This window comes from Seriola lalandi, unplaced genomic scaffold, assembly GCF_002814215.2.
Source record: "Seriola lalandi dorsalis isolate HSWRI2012SDOR001 ecotype SW California unplaced genomic scaffold, Sedor1 jcf7180002054519, whole genome shotgun sequence".
NCBI classification, from domain to species: domain Eukaryota; kingdom Metazoa; phylum Chordata; class Actinopteri; order Carangiformes; family Carangidae; genus Seriola; species Seriola lalandi.
Genome location: NW_019525072.1, coordinates 77,554 through 90,867, shown reverse-complemented (window position 1 = coordinate 90,867; position 13,314 = coordinate 77,554). Strand labels below are relative to the sequence as shown.

General features: G+C 40.9%; 1 protein-coding gene across 2 annotated transcripts in view; it reads left to right on the top strand.

Moving 5' to 3' along the window:
• The window catches only part of LOC111660568 (inactive phospholipase C-like protein 2), a 68,296-nt gene that overhangs the window by 1,865 nt on the left and 53,117 nt on the right, over positions 1-13,314 (top strand). The window lies entirely within an intron of this gene.

Sequence of the window (13,314 nt, the reverse complement as noted above, 5' to 3'; positions counted from 1 at the left end):
CGGAGGTTAATTAACTGATCTCCCACATACCCACATAAGCAAGATGACAAGTTTCCTTACAGTATTTATATTGTTACTCCATCTTGTGCTTTTACCACACAAGAACTCCTGCTTCTTGACTACACAGTGTAGACTCTATAGCATGGCAGGCTGCATCATGGGGTCCTTGGTGGAGAAAGAAGTATGGCGTAGGTGGGATACACTGGAGAGTTGCATTCTGTCATATCAGACCTTGTTTGCTTAGCAACTGACACAAATCACTGGCCAGTTCTTTGTTACCCCCCATTATTGGATTCCCTGTGGATGTGAGCAAATGCATTGCAATCCCCCACAAACAGCTTTTAGACATACAGATGGCTACAGACCATCACGTGCACACGTCTGATGGTTCACTGCTGTCAGATCAGTGGAATCCAAATAAAAGTGCATTTCTTTAATTTTTTCATCCTGAAGCTTTTCCTTGCTTTTTACTACTATTTATTACGACTACTAACATTTGTTCATTGGAGAGAAAAAAAAAACACAACTTTGAAATATCATAGGGCTGAAAAGCCCTAAATCCCCCCTCTCCCCACAAAACAATCAGTCCACCTCTGTGAGGCTCATGAGCAATACAAGACAGGAAAGCTGGAGGGGATTGTGCTGTCTAAATATGATTGATAACAAATCTTCAAAGGATGCTTCTCTGAATACCGTGTTCATACGGTGTTAAAGTGGCCCTGCTGAGCTTTGCTAGCATAGTGTGAGCAAATTCTTGTGCCTTGTCTCCTGAATAACCACCGATAGCTGTGAAAATGAATTCATTAGTGTAGATCCACAAAATCCTGTATTATATCTGAGACTATATAGTTTCCATAAGTGACCCATGATCTCGGAAAGGAAAGGAAATCATCCGTGTGACATATCTTGAATTCAGACATATCAGCGTTCTGCAGTCTTCACAGATCAACGCCATGAGTGTGGCTTGCATGTAATGACCATAAGGGCCATCATTTTCTCTCTGAGAGGTGCGCTGGCATTGGTGGCCATGTGCACTAGACTTCAGCCATACATGTGCAGGCAGGGTGAAATAAAGTGAGAGCTCCATAGCTTGAAAGACAGAATTGACTAAACTGATAAAGCACAGGGAAGCTGTATGCTGTTACATTGTGCACTGCTTGTGGATTTCCCTCTTTTATATTTCACCTGCACTTCATACAGCACTCGGCGCTATAGAAAATACTTCTTCACACAACAAACTATTATTGAACTTAGTTTTTTTGTTTGAATTTTAATAGATTGCAGTTTTCCACTTGCGTCGTCACTCTAATGTCCTTTCCTTCTCAGAGGCAATTTCAAATAGAGAAAAGTCCTTCGGTTTTATCCACTTAGCAAATGTAAATTCAGATCACGTGGTAGGCTTGTAGAACAGGTTTGAGCACTTAACATAAAGATATTCAAAGCACAGTGGTGAAACCATCTTGTCACAACTTGAAGTGTGCCTTGTAACTCTGATACTTTCTCGTATCATCAGGTGTGTTTAAGTAAGGTGGAATTTGTCTGAGCAGCATCTCTAGAAAGTTGCATCGCATATTACAGTCACGACATGGTACACACACAGTGTTTGAGCAGAGCATGGTGGGGAAACTGGGTCAGCCTTTCTGTAGACTTCATGTATAGCTTCAGCGCACCCACCTACTTTTGAGCAGCACTTTGTAATGTTTGTGTGTGTGTTCGAGTGGAGCTTTAAAAGGTGAAGGGTCAACAGGTCCGTGGGAATGGGGAAGCAAATGAGCAATTACAGCTGTGCGTTACCTCATTAACTTGGCCCTCAACAAGCAAATCTTACAAGAAGAGAGGTTTGTCTGTCTGTCCCTTAAGCGGGCATCCAACTTTGTCCTCTTGTCATTTCCTCAGCGGGGTGACAGTGTCATGGTGGAGAGCCTGCAGAGTGGCTAGAGAGGGAGTTTGTGATGCAGCCTTGTTATGTAATGCTGGACTGTGGACAGCTGCAAGGCCGGCTCCAGCCTGGCTGCTGGGTGGAGGGAACTGACAACTAGCACAAGTAGAGAAGGAGCAAACAGTATTTTTTTATTTTTTTGCAAGAATCTAAGGGCAATGCTATTTAATCTGAACAGAATCTCCCAAGCATTTGCCATTTCTTTCATTTTTCCCTTTTCCCTCTCGGTTCTTTGCACTCTGCAGTTCTTAACCTTAGCAGCAGATGAAAGGTCAATGCTTTTATTTTCAGAGATCTGCAAGAAAAAAAAAAGAAAAAAAAACACAGTTCATGGATGGGTCAAAAGTAATCCAAAAAAAGTCATCATTAACAGTGATGTAACACTGGTACTGTCCATTGGGAATAAAGATCAATACAGATCACATGGTTCTCAGTCCGTCTTGCGTAAGGTCCTCCCTTCCATCCACCTCCACAATCTGCCTCCGTGAGTGGCAGGATATCAATTCACCGTCTCATTCATGACCTCATATAATAGATTTGAACCATACTGACCCAGTGTGACTCCTCATCAGCTCAAGAGCGTCCCGGGATGCTTAATAAGGGACCGACACGTATGATTGGCTTATAGAGGAGTCAATCCTGTCGGCTGAGAGCGAAAGCTTCTCTAAGCGGGTGAAGAAGTGAACATCCTAGAGGAGCAAATGTGAGGGTGATACTTTGATTTACAAAAGTTTTAAATGATGAATGATTCAAGTTTTGCTCTTGAAATTTTGCTAGTTCTATTTAGGTCAACTAAATCTGGTATCAGTAGTTTAAAGGAGAGTTTGTGAAACAGTGTTCCTGTTTCCTCAAGGACAGAAAATCCTCTGGGTTAAAATCAGGGGACTTCAGATGTAACTTTGGTACACTTGCATCTCCAAACCCGCCTCTGGTAAAGTGAAGCATTCTGCCACATACAAACAGGGCACAAAAAGTGTTGCCAGATAAGCGAAGGCACTGAAATGCTCCTTGCAATCTCAACGTCATCCTCCTCCACTCACGGACCATATAAATAGAAAAAGCAGTTCAGTACTGTGTTTGACCACCTCTGGCCCTGATAACAGGCCTGTGACTCAACAGAGGACCTGTGGTGTCCCGCTGTTAGAGCTGACCATGCACACATCAGTGCCTTTGATGGGTGGATAGTCCTTTTTTAATGGTGCATTCAAGTTCATCCCACAGGGGTTAAGCATGATTGATATCGGGGATGGTCACCAGGTCATTAGTGTAATTTTATCTGAACGTTCCCAGGATCATTTCGGGATGATTCTTCCACTACGCCAGGGCACATTACCCTGTTCAAAATATCTATCTCCCCGGGGGGTTTATGGTGATGATAAATGGTGCAGCCTGTCATGATGTGAAGGTTCGCACTGGCATGAAGGCATTTAAACTACACATTTGATCACCATGCCACAAATGTGTATTGTGATGTTAACTGTCATGTATTTTTCTGTTAGTTTAAATTTTTCATAAAATTTTCAGTCGTTGCTTTACATGCAAAACACGTGTGGAAGCTGAGTTGCCGTTGCATCTACTCAAATACGGACCTATGAAAAATAGAAGAGGAGAGACCACTTCTTCTGCATGGCAAGTTGTTTGCCTATAAACCCTCCTCGATCAGCTCCCCAGTACCACCTTGGGTTTGCCTAGACCTCTCATAAACTGAATATTTGCAACCAAATGATGATGCTGTTTCCCCATTATCCCCCAAAGTGTTAAAACTCACTTGATGTGGGAATTATTTTGTCAGTAAGGAACATATTTGTCAATGATTTAATGATGTTTGCTTGGCAAGATCATATCCATCAGTTACAGCCTTTAAGTACTGTCCCATATATCGTGGCTCTGTATGCTCAAGACAGTTTTTGTTTTAAGGCTGCAACTAACGATTATTGATCATTTTCTCATTGATTTGTGGGCTCTATTAAACATGAAAAAAATGAAAAATACCTACCACAATATCCTGGAGCGCAGAGGGATACCATCATGTCTTGTTTTATCCGACAATCATATCGAACCTCGAAATATTTCATTTACTTTAATTTAAAACCAAGAAAAGCAGAAAAAAAAATTTTCCGTGTAAATTACTCATTTAACTAATTAACTAAAAAATAGTTGCCAGCTCTTTTTTTAGACCTTTATTATTTGGCCATCATTTACTAATTGGTACATTAATATAGTGCCAAGTCCATGTCTGTTTTTATCCTCAAACAACAAGAAATTCAGCATCAATAAACTGATTTAATATCAAAATGATTAGTATAATTATTAGTGAGTGCTGTGAAAAACAATGCACAACAGTAATTGATTTTTGAAAGACTAATTTTTTTCTTGTACATATGTTGGTTTAACTACATTATTTCATTTTTCAGGAGGCCTCCTAATTCACAGTGTTTCTTTGTGGCATTTCCAAAGTGTACTTACTAACCTGTGTGACACCTGGATAGAAGCGTAGCCGTAGGGGATTTGTCAGACAGGAGCGCAGTGTCTTAAATTTCTGCCCCCTGATGGATCCCACTGTCAGGCTGCCTCTGCTCCTGACTATTGTTTCCCTAATGTGAGATTTGGCTGATCCCCCCCCGAGGACAGCGCCTCACTACAAGCCAGAACAAATAACACTGATTACATATAGTGGGATCATCTGAGATGATGATGATGATGATGATGATGATGATGAGAATTGGAATAAGAGCCTATCCACGCCTCACTGCTCTTATCGCAGGCTTTATGTAAAAATAAGAGCTCCCTCCAGAAAATTTAATTTAAAGTAATGGAATATGGGTAGAGATCCCCGAAGTTAGGGCACAATGAACGGCTCTTTTTAAGGATTTTAAAGAGCACAAGTAATTCCCATGTCTCCTGCAGCAGCACCCCATACGGAACGCTCGGATATTTTTGGAAAACAGAGATCTGCACTGCGTTGAAAAGGCAGCAGAAGATGTGAGGTGGTGATTACAGGCGTCTGGGGCTGCTGAATCATCGCTTGCTCTCTTGGCTGGTTCTCTCAAAGCAGCAATCTGCAAGATGCAAACATCTCAATAGGCCTCTTTTGTATTTGAATCCGCGGTTTTGCGTCGAACAGAACAACATCAACAGGTTTATAAAGGTCACTCACTCGCAGAGAAACGCTGAGCTCCAAGAGCCCCAAATGAATTCCTAGTTACAAGAGAGATTAACATCTCAATGGAGTGAATCTAAACAAAGACAGCTGTATTTATGTATGTTTTATGTTCTTACGCAGCTTTTTATTTTGTTGTTATTTGAAACTCTCTAGTCTCTCCACAATGTGTTATCACTTGAAGCTGCATGGAGTCATAGTTTGAGTGTTTGTTGGAGATATGGAGAATCCTTATCTGAGTCCTTATCTGAGGCTTGGTTTCAAACATTCTGCAACACTAGACTTGGAACAGATCCAGTCCCTTCCAGTCCCTACAATTTCAAAGCGCTAATGCTAATTAGCAAAGTCTATTCTAAAGTAACTATTACAAGTCTGGCAAGGATTTGCTGTATTTGACTTTCCCTGGTGGCCATCTGCCTCCTGCTCCGTGGGGGTGAGCTTGTCCAAAGCTGCCTCCTAGTCCCTCATTCTCCTTTATTCCTTTAAAGGATAATGACTTGAGCTAGAACCTCAATTACAGCAAAGAGAGTTCTTTCAAACAAGAACAATTGATTTGATTGGACACCACAAGGGTGTGTTTGGGGTGACACCTTATCTTGATGATACTTGCGGGGATGTGCTCAGTAGTGATGACACCACAGGCGGGAGCAGGGCTCTGGTGTTTTACTGTGTGTGTGGTCCTCGTGACAGGGAAAAATCTTTGGTCAAAACAGCCTTGGCAGGGCATGTTTTGATCAAGAGATGATGCCACGCAGTATTTAGAGTCTTGTAGAATGATATTTACTCTACCCGAAGAGCTATTGTCATTTCAAGGATATAAATAAGGATGAGTAATATTCAGATTTGTCAAGCTGGATGTTTCCCAGGTTCATCTCGGTGAAGGGAGAACAGGGGTCTGATGGATGAATAGGACAATATGTTTGTGAGGGCTGCTCCACCTGGTTTTGCTCTGACATGTTTTTTACTGCCTGTAGAACATACGGCACTTCCTCTCAATCACATTTTTTCTTCTTTACTAATGTGCAGTAAGACAGGAAAGGGATGTGACAGTACACTCAGAAGCTTACTGTGTGACTCAAGATGATGAAACTGTTTGCAATCATCAAACATATAATCCAGTTCACCAAAATAAAAATAAAAAAACTTGCATGTTCATTTTGTAACGTTGCCATTTGAAAGCAAATTGTACTGTGTGTAATAGCTCAATAAGACATTATGTAGCCTGGTGGAATTTGAATGACGCAAACTATATTCAGGGATCTTTATTTCTCGACTACCCCTCAAAATAGGAGAGTAGGATTAAATTAATTTGACACGACGTCTCACTTTGAAGTGAAGCTCATTATCCGAAACATCCAAAAGATTTCACAAATCTCGGTTAGTAATACACCCAGCTGAAGTTCCATCAATCCATCTAATAGAGTGACTTGAATCCTAGGAGAACATGAAGTGCCTGGAAACTGTACCTGAGTCATTAAATCAGCTGCATGAGCAACTGTAGTGGGAGCGTTTCTGTAAAAACCAAATTCAAGGTGGTGGCGTTGGTTCACTGAACATCTGATGTGGAGTGCACATTTAAACACAGGATCAGGATCCTTACAATTGAACACGCTCAGGTGGATGGATGGATGGATGGATGGATGGATGGATGGATGATTTTTTTCTGTACATGAGAGATATCAAAATATGTAAAGACAAAATTACATATCAACTTAAAATTCCAGCACTAACAATAATAAAAATGTAAAAATAAAAACATTGCTTCCAATCAATTCACTTATGAATCTACTATCTCTGTATTTCTTCATCAGCAGGGTATTAAACATAGGAATCTAATGAAATGTAACTGAAATAAACATTCAAAAGCCAAGTAAAATGCGAACCAGCTAACTGCTATGATATTAACCAAGTAAATAACAGGATTTAAAAGTCCATTCTTTATCTCACATTGGTTCTGTTTGTGGTTTTATAGGGAAAGGGCTTCGCAGACCAGAAGGGTGGGGTTATATAACTTCCTGGGTGTGAGGTGATTTCAGGTCAGGCAGGAAAGTAAAAACCACATACAGTTGGTCCCAGTGGAACAGGAGACGTTTGGTACATTAATATTAAATGAATTGATAAATGCACGCGTGCAGAATCTGTAAACATCAGACCAACTAAATATCATTGTCAGCAAACATTACATTTTGGACTCGTATACAATCATATTAGTCAATCGATCGTCTTGTACAGAAATAATGGAAATAATGGAAAACGCCCATCATAAGAAAGCAGGTGAGTTGCTCAAAAGGATAGGCTCCCCACTTCCTGTTTTGCCTTCGTGTCATTTTCCCCTGGATCACCTCTCAACTTGAGGATATCCGAACAGGCCATCTAGCGACTTTGGCGTGACCACCATCGTATTTTCCACTAGGCTGCAATTGTTTCCGTGGATCCTATAAGGCGGGAACAATGTCATCATCTGAGGCTATTCAGCAGAGTCAGGATTGATTTTGTGCTGCTCCCACTCTCCCTCTCTCTCTGTGATGATGTGTAGTGCTCGTGCCTCGAGTTTTCGTATCCTGTCATATCACAGATGTGAAGTGTGAATCCGAAGGTTTTCCCCAAGTAATCCCACTGATGAGAGGTAAACATAGAAAATGGAGCTCGCTCTGTTTCTTCAAGCTTCTTTCATAGTGCAGCTGAATTAAAAAGAGCAGAAAAGGATGGGAAAAGCTAAGCCTGGCTCCAAGTCCTCAACGGCCTCGCTTTATTTCCTCAGACAGTCAATCTGTGAGGTTTGGCCTGCCGGAGGGAGCGCACTGTCTTCACGTCCGCACCATTTCATTCTTCTGTTCCCCCTCCCGCTGCCCAAGGTGGTCTGGTGGAGATATCTCTGTGTCTTAGATTAGAACAGGGAGAGAACGATTAGTGTAGGGAACAGTGTGATGGATGAATCGGGATGTGTGTGCGTGTGCATCTTTTTTTATGCATGTGTGTGAGGTCATTTTCAGTCGCAGGCACCCTGGTGTAGAAAGTGACAGTAGTGAATGTTAATGGTGAGTTTAGCAGCCTCCTTGCAACAAGCTTTTCTCACCGAAACGGAGGGAAGCTGAACGTGACAGAAGACCAAACTCGTGACAACTGCACCTTGAGAAAATACAATAAGATGAATGAAAACTAATAATGGAAGACATGGCGAGATAAGGCATAAGAGAATTACAGGAGGAAGGAAGCGATGCAACTTGTGACCATCTGACCTTGTGAGTGGATTTGCATGAAGGCATGTCCGAGCTGGCAAGATGTTGGGACATCATAGATATTATTAGGTGTCAGTACACTGTATTTATGTATGTGTGTGTGTACATATAGACCGAGAGCAGTCACATACAAGTCAAGCTGTCTTGACTTTTTCAGTCTCACACATGCATGTATATCTGTAGACATCATCAGTGTGTGAACTGGTGGGGTGTTTCAGATTCACAATGAGACAAAAAGAAGTTAATAATATTGATAATTAGCCAAAGTTTGCTCCTCTTTAACTGAACGCACATACTGCTGCACGTTTTGGTAGTATTTCACCACAAGTCAAATACAGTGGTTATGCATGAGTGCAAAGTTGTGTTTGGAGGTTTGAATAACCACAGATTTGAGTGGAGACTTTTCTTCTGCAGCTGTTGGGGGGGGGGGGACTTTCAGGTTTTCTTATGCATTCTACTTTATTACATTACTTCTCCCTTGCCGGTGTGGATGCCAGTGTTATTCCAGGGCTCTGTGTCTGCTCCACTTTGCTATGTTTGCTTTCATTTCTTTTGATTGCATTCTTCTTTGGTTCTGTGTAACGTCGCACCATGTCAAGATCCAGTCCGCCACAGACCTCAGCTTATTTATAGATTTTATAATCGCGGGCTCGATCTTGTATTCACCCATTCTGAATGCTTTTTTTGAGAGCTACGAAGCAGAGCAGCCTGCTGTATTCTCAAGTTGCTGTTGACAGACATTGTGAAGAGATTATCTTTATGATCAAGTTCCAGCTTTCAATCACATTAGAAGCAGGGCTGGGTGTCAAACCTCAATATATATATATTTTTTTATCTGTAGCAGAGCAGGCCTATCAAAAACAGTCAAACGTTTGAAGCAGGCATTGAATATCCGGTCGGATCTGTTGTCTTGTTTTCTCACGATTTGATCACACAGTTTCAAATTGAAATAAAAACTTTCCGACTAGATTTTATTCATTGTTCTGGTTTTGAAATTCAGATATCTTATTGGCAGTTAAATCTAAACATTTAAAAAAAAAAAAAAAAGAATAAGCTAACTATAACTGCTTTGCCTCATGAGAACTATTGTCAATGTGGCTGTAGCAAGTTAGCTGGCCTCAAGGCAGTGCTGGGCTGATCTCCAGCCTCACAGAGCCACGAGTCTTGTTTGATTGTGAAACTCAATGCAGAGCAAAAACCTGATGCAAAAAGCGCATGATGCATCATGTAAAAGTCAGACTGAAAAAACTTACTGCTGCTAAAATGTGATCATGTGATCGGGTTCCTTTCTACCAAATGTGCAACCGTAGCACTAAGGTAGTTACAGTTAACCCTGTTGGTGTTCAATTATATATTCTAGTCTTTGGACTTCATGGTGACTTGTTATCTTTTTGCCACTATGGTTGATATTAGCCAGCGGTATGCAGACATTTTTCGCCTGGCACAGATGGCACAAGATGAGGAAATTGTGGACTTTAAACGCGTGAGCTGAGTATGTGTGTGTGATTGGAAGGGGATGTGACGTACTTTTTTGGCACTTTTGTTGTTCAAAATCAACTTCTCCATGTACTCAGAATAGTAAAATAAGTTTAGGTAAGTTAGGTGTTTCCATTCATGCAATTGATGTTGATGACAGCCATTAGTTTCAGTTTGTGCTTATACAGAATAAAATATAACTGGAAAATGCTGACTCCTGTTTTTGTCAAAGTGTGGTTTTCAGTTTGGTGTTTTTTTTTTTTCTCTCTGAGTTTTTGTAATTTACCGGTAGTTGTCATGTGACTTTATTGATGAGCCATTCTTAAACTGCAACACCTACACAACCTGAACGTGAGATGGAACAAAATGTCAAATCTCTCCCATTAGTCTTTCCTCTTCTATAGGAGACATTGTTTTCAATTGTAATCTCAGAAGTAGTAGTAGATCTCAGAAGTAACTCTTCATCCTAAATATTGCACATATGTTTCTGAGGCCATTTGCCAGTGGCTTGTTTTAAAGATGTTGAACTGGCTGTTTGTTGTGGCCCAGTGTCCTCATTCATGCCCCAGGGTGTCTTTCTACAGGTTACAGTGCAAGCAGGGGCATGTCACTCAAACATTCCACTGATGCTCCAAACAAACACACACACACACACACACACACAGACACACACACACACACACACAGACAGACACACACACACTCCCCCTCTAAGCTGGAAACACACTTTTTGAGGATGGAACTGTCGATAATGTATTCTGTTTAAGCTGCAGAGACACAAATTGAAGCTGCATGGGAAATTCCAGTACTGTGTGTTCATCTGTTTTGCATGTTGCAATACATTTCAGTATGTGAGTTACTGACAGAGAAAGGCTTCACTCAGCTTTGAGAATATATAAGATATGAGTTTGGGGATTGGAGGAATTGGCGCAGGGGTCTCATGCGATCCCAGCCCTCTATCTGCTCTGGGCCTCCGGCCCGCCAGACCTCAGCTGGTGAATGTACTGTGTATCAGTTTGTATATTTATGTTTTTTCTGCAAGTATACAGTTTGTATGTGAAGGGGGAGCAGGCTGGGCTTTGCTGTGACTTTGAAATGAGGGATTTTATGTGTCGTCTTTGCTGTGCATGCGTAGGGGTCTTGAGAGAGATAGATCCGGACTTTACACTGTGGAATGTGATACTGTGCTGTCAGCTCTCCCCCAGAGCTAGGAAAATAAGAGGGGGAGAAAGTGAGAGGCCATGATGACAGAGAGAGAGTTCATTGATGTTGGTTTTCGAGATATGAAAGAAATATATTTAAAAGAAGGTTCAAATTCACATTTTAGATCCATTCCAAGTTTGAAAATACCCAGGGTCTGTCTTCCTTACCTTTTTAAGAGGATCGTGAAAAGACATTCATGTATCCATTTAGCTAAACAGAAAATATGTTAACAAAAAAACCAAGATTTAAATCCAAATACAAATGTTGCCCTCCATGCCTCTGCATCTGAATTTGATGATATAAAATCAGATATTTCAAAGTCTGGGTACATGTCACGGCAAATAACTGAAATGTTTTTTTTTGCAGCAAGGTACTGCAGTCAACATAAAAAAAACAAAAAAAACAAAACCTTTTGGACAACCTGCCAGTGCTACTGCAATCATATCATCTTTGTATAAATGCAGCCCGGCGTGACAGTTGAGGCTGGCTAAATGCTGAACTAAAGCGAATATTATTTCCACCACCTTGTGTTTGTTTCTGCTTGTGCAGCTGCTGCGGCTCCAGCTGAGTCTCTCAGCGAGGAGCAAACGCCTTTTTTCGCTCACAGCGAGAGGAAGAGTCAGCCGGAAGAGGGTCAATAAAAGTCACAGAGCAGTGACAAAGCACCTGGTAAAAAAAAAAAACCTACATCATTTCAGAACTGTAGAATAAAAACATGAGTTTTCCATATTTCCATATTTTAGCCCTCACCAGACTTTACTGCTAACCATATTTGATAGCACAGTGTAAGATGGATGTGCTACCTTCCAGAGAGCCAGGGAATATGCTGACTCAATGTTTTTGTCAAATATGGTTGTCATTCTGAGCTAATAGAGCAGTGAGCAGGGACTGTTTGAAAACTGTCCGTTGAAGGACACTCTGACCTCTGACATTCCTGGAAAAAAAATCATTCATGAGCTATGTTGTGTGAAAATCACCCCAAGAACATGAACAATAAACAAATGGATGTTGTGAATAAGACAAAGAGGATTTTGTTAGTCCTAACAAAAAAATGTGGCTGTTTTTGTTTCAAACTTTGAAGCGTTGATGTAGGATTTGTGCCTCAGGTTCTTGAATGAATATCATCTGCAACTAATAATGTAACTGGATGAATTTGAATCATACAATCTGTAGTTGGTGGCCAAAAGAAATCATGCTAAAATAGTGTGGCCCTTTAATAAATTCCTAGTGCCAAGACGTCCTTTCTATTTAGGCACCTTATTAATGCCATTGTATAATGTCAGATTCCAATTAGCCTGAACACAGCAGGTCAGTCTGAGTAAGTGGGTACAAATTCTCAGCACAGGGTGACCCAGTTGTCAACAGCCTTTACAAGGTGTGTGTGAGGAGCACTCGTTGTCATGAGCCATTTTTTTTTTTTTTAGATGGAAGCAAAGGTGTAGAGGAGGAAAGAGACTTTTCACTGTTCTGTATCTGGAATCCAATTTTATTTGTGTGTGTGTGTGTGCGTGTGTGTGTGCGTGTGCATGGCGGTCTTGGAGGAGTAGATGTATGCACATGAGTGCTAGTAAATTCTGCATGATTGTATGATTGTGTTAAAAGGTCAGACACTCATGCAACAGGGAAGTCGGTTTGGTAATCAGGGAGAATTAAGGTCAGTGTGTGTGTGTGTGTGTGTGTGTGTGTGTGTGTGTGTGTGTGTGTGTAGTTCTGATTGTCAGTGGGCTGGTGGGTGCTGAGAGGTGTGGGTGGCACACAGCATGGGCCAAAAATAAACATAAGAATCTCAGTTAAACTCATTCAGTGCTCGTAACAGAGATCCTGACGGTGGATGCAACTGTTCTTAAAGCGTCGCATCTGAAACATTTATAACTGTTAACGTTGGATAGTGTTGCACCAAAAAAACTGAAATGACAGTAATCAAGTTTGTTTATGGATATGCTTCATGAATTTGCTTGATTTGCCTTTGAAAGATTGAAATGTTGCCAGATCTTTTAAAAGTAGAAGATAGTTTTGAGTGGATTGGTTTTTCACTGGATTTAATGTTCCCTTGTTCGGAAGATTAAGCCTGTTAAAAAACTTTAAAGTGTTTTTTCAAAGAACCAAGGTGAAAAAGAGAAATTCAGTAGGAAAGGTGTCTTTAAAGGAATAGTTATATAAAATTTTTGGAAACACTCTTATTTTTCTTTCTTGCTGCAAGTTAGGCTACATGACAAGATTTGACACCACTCATGTCTGTGTGCTAAATATGAAGCTACGGCCAGCAGCCAGTTAGCTTAGCTTGGCACAAAACCTCG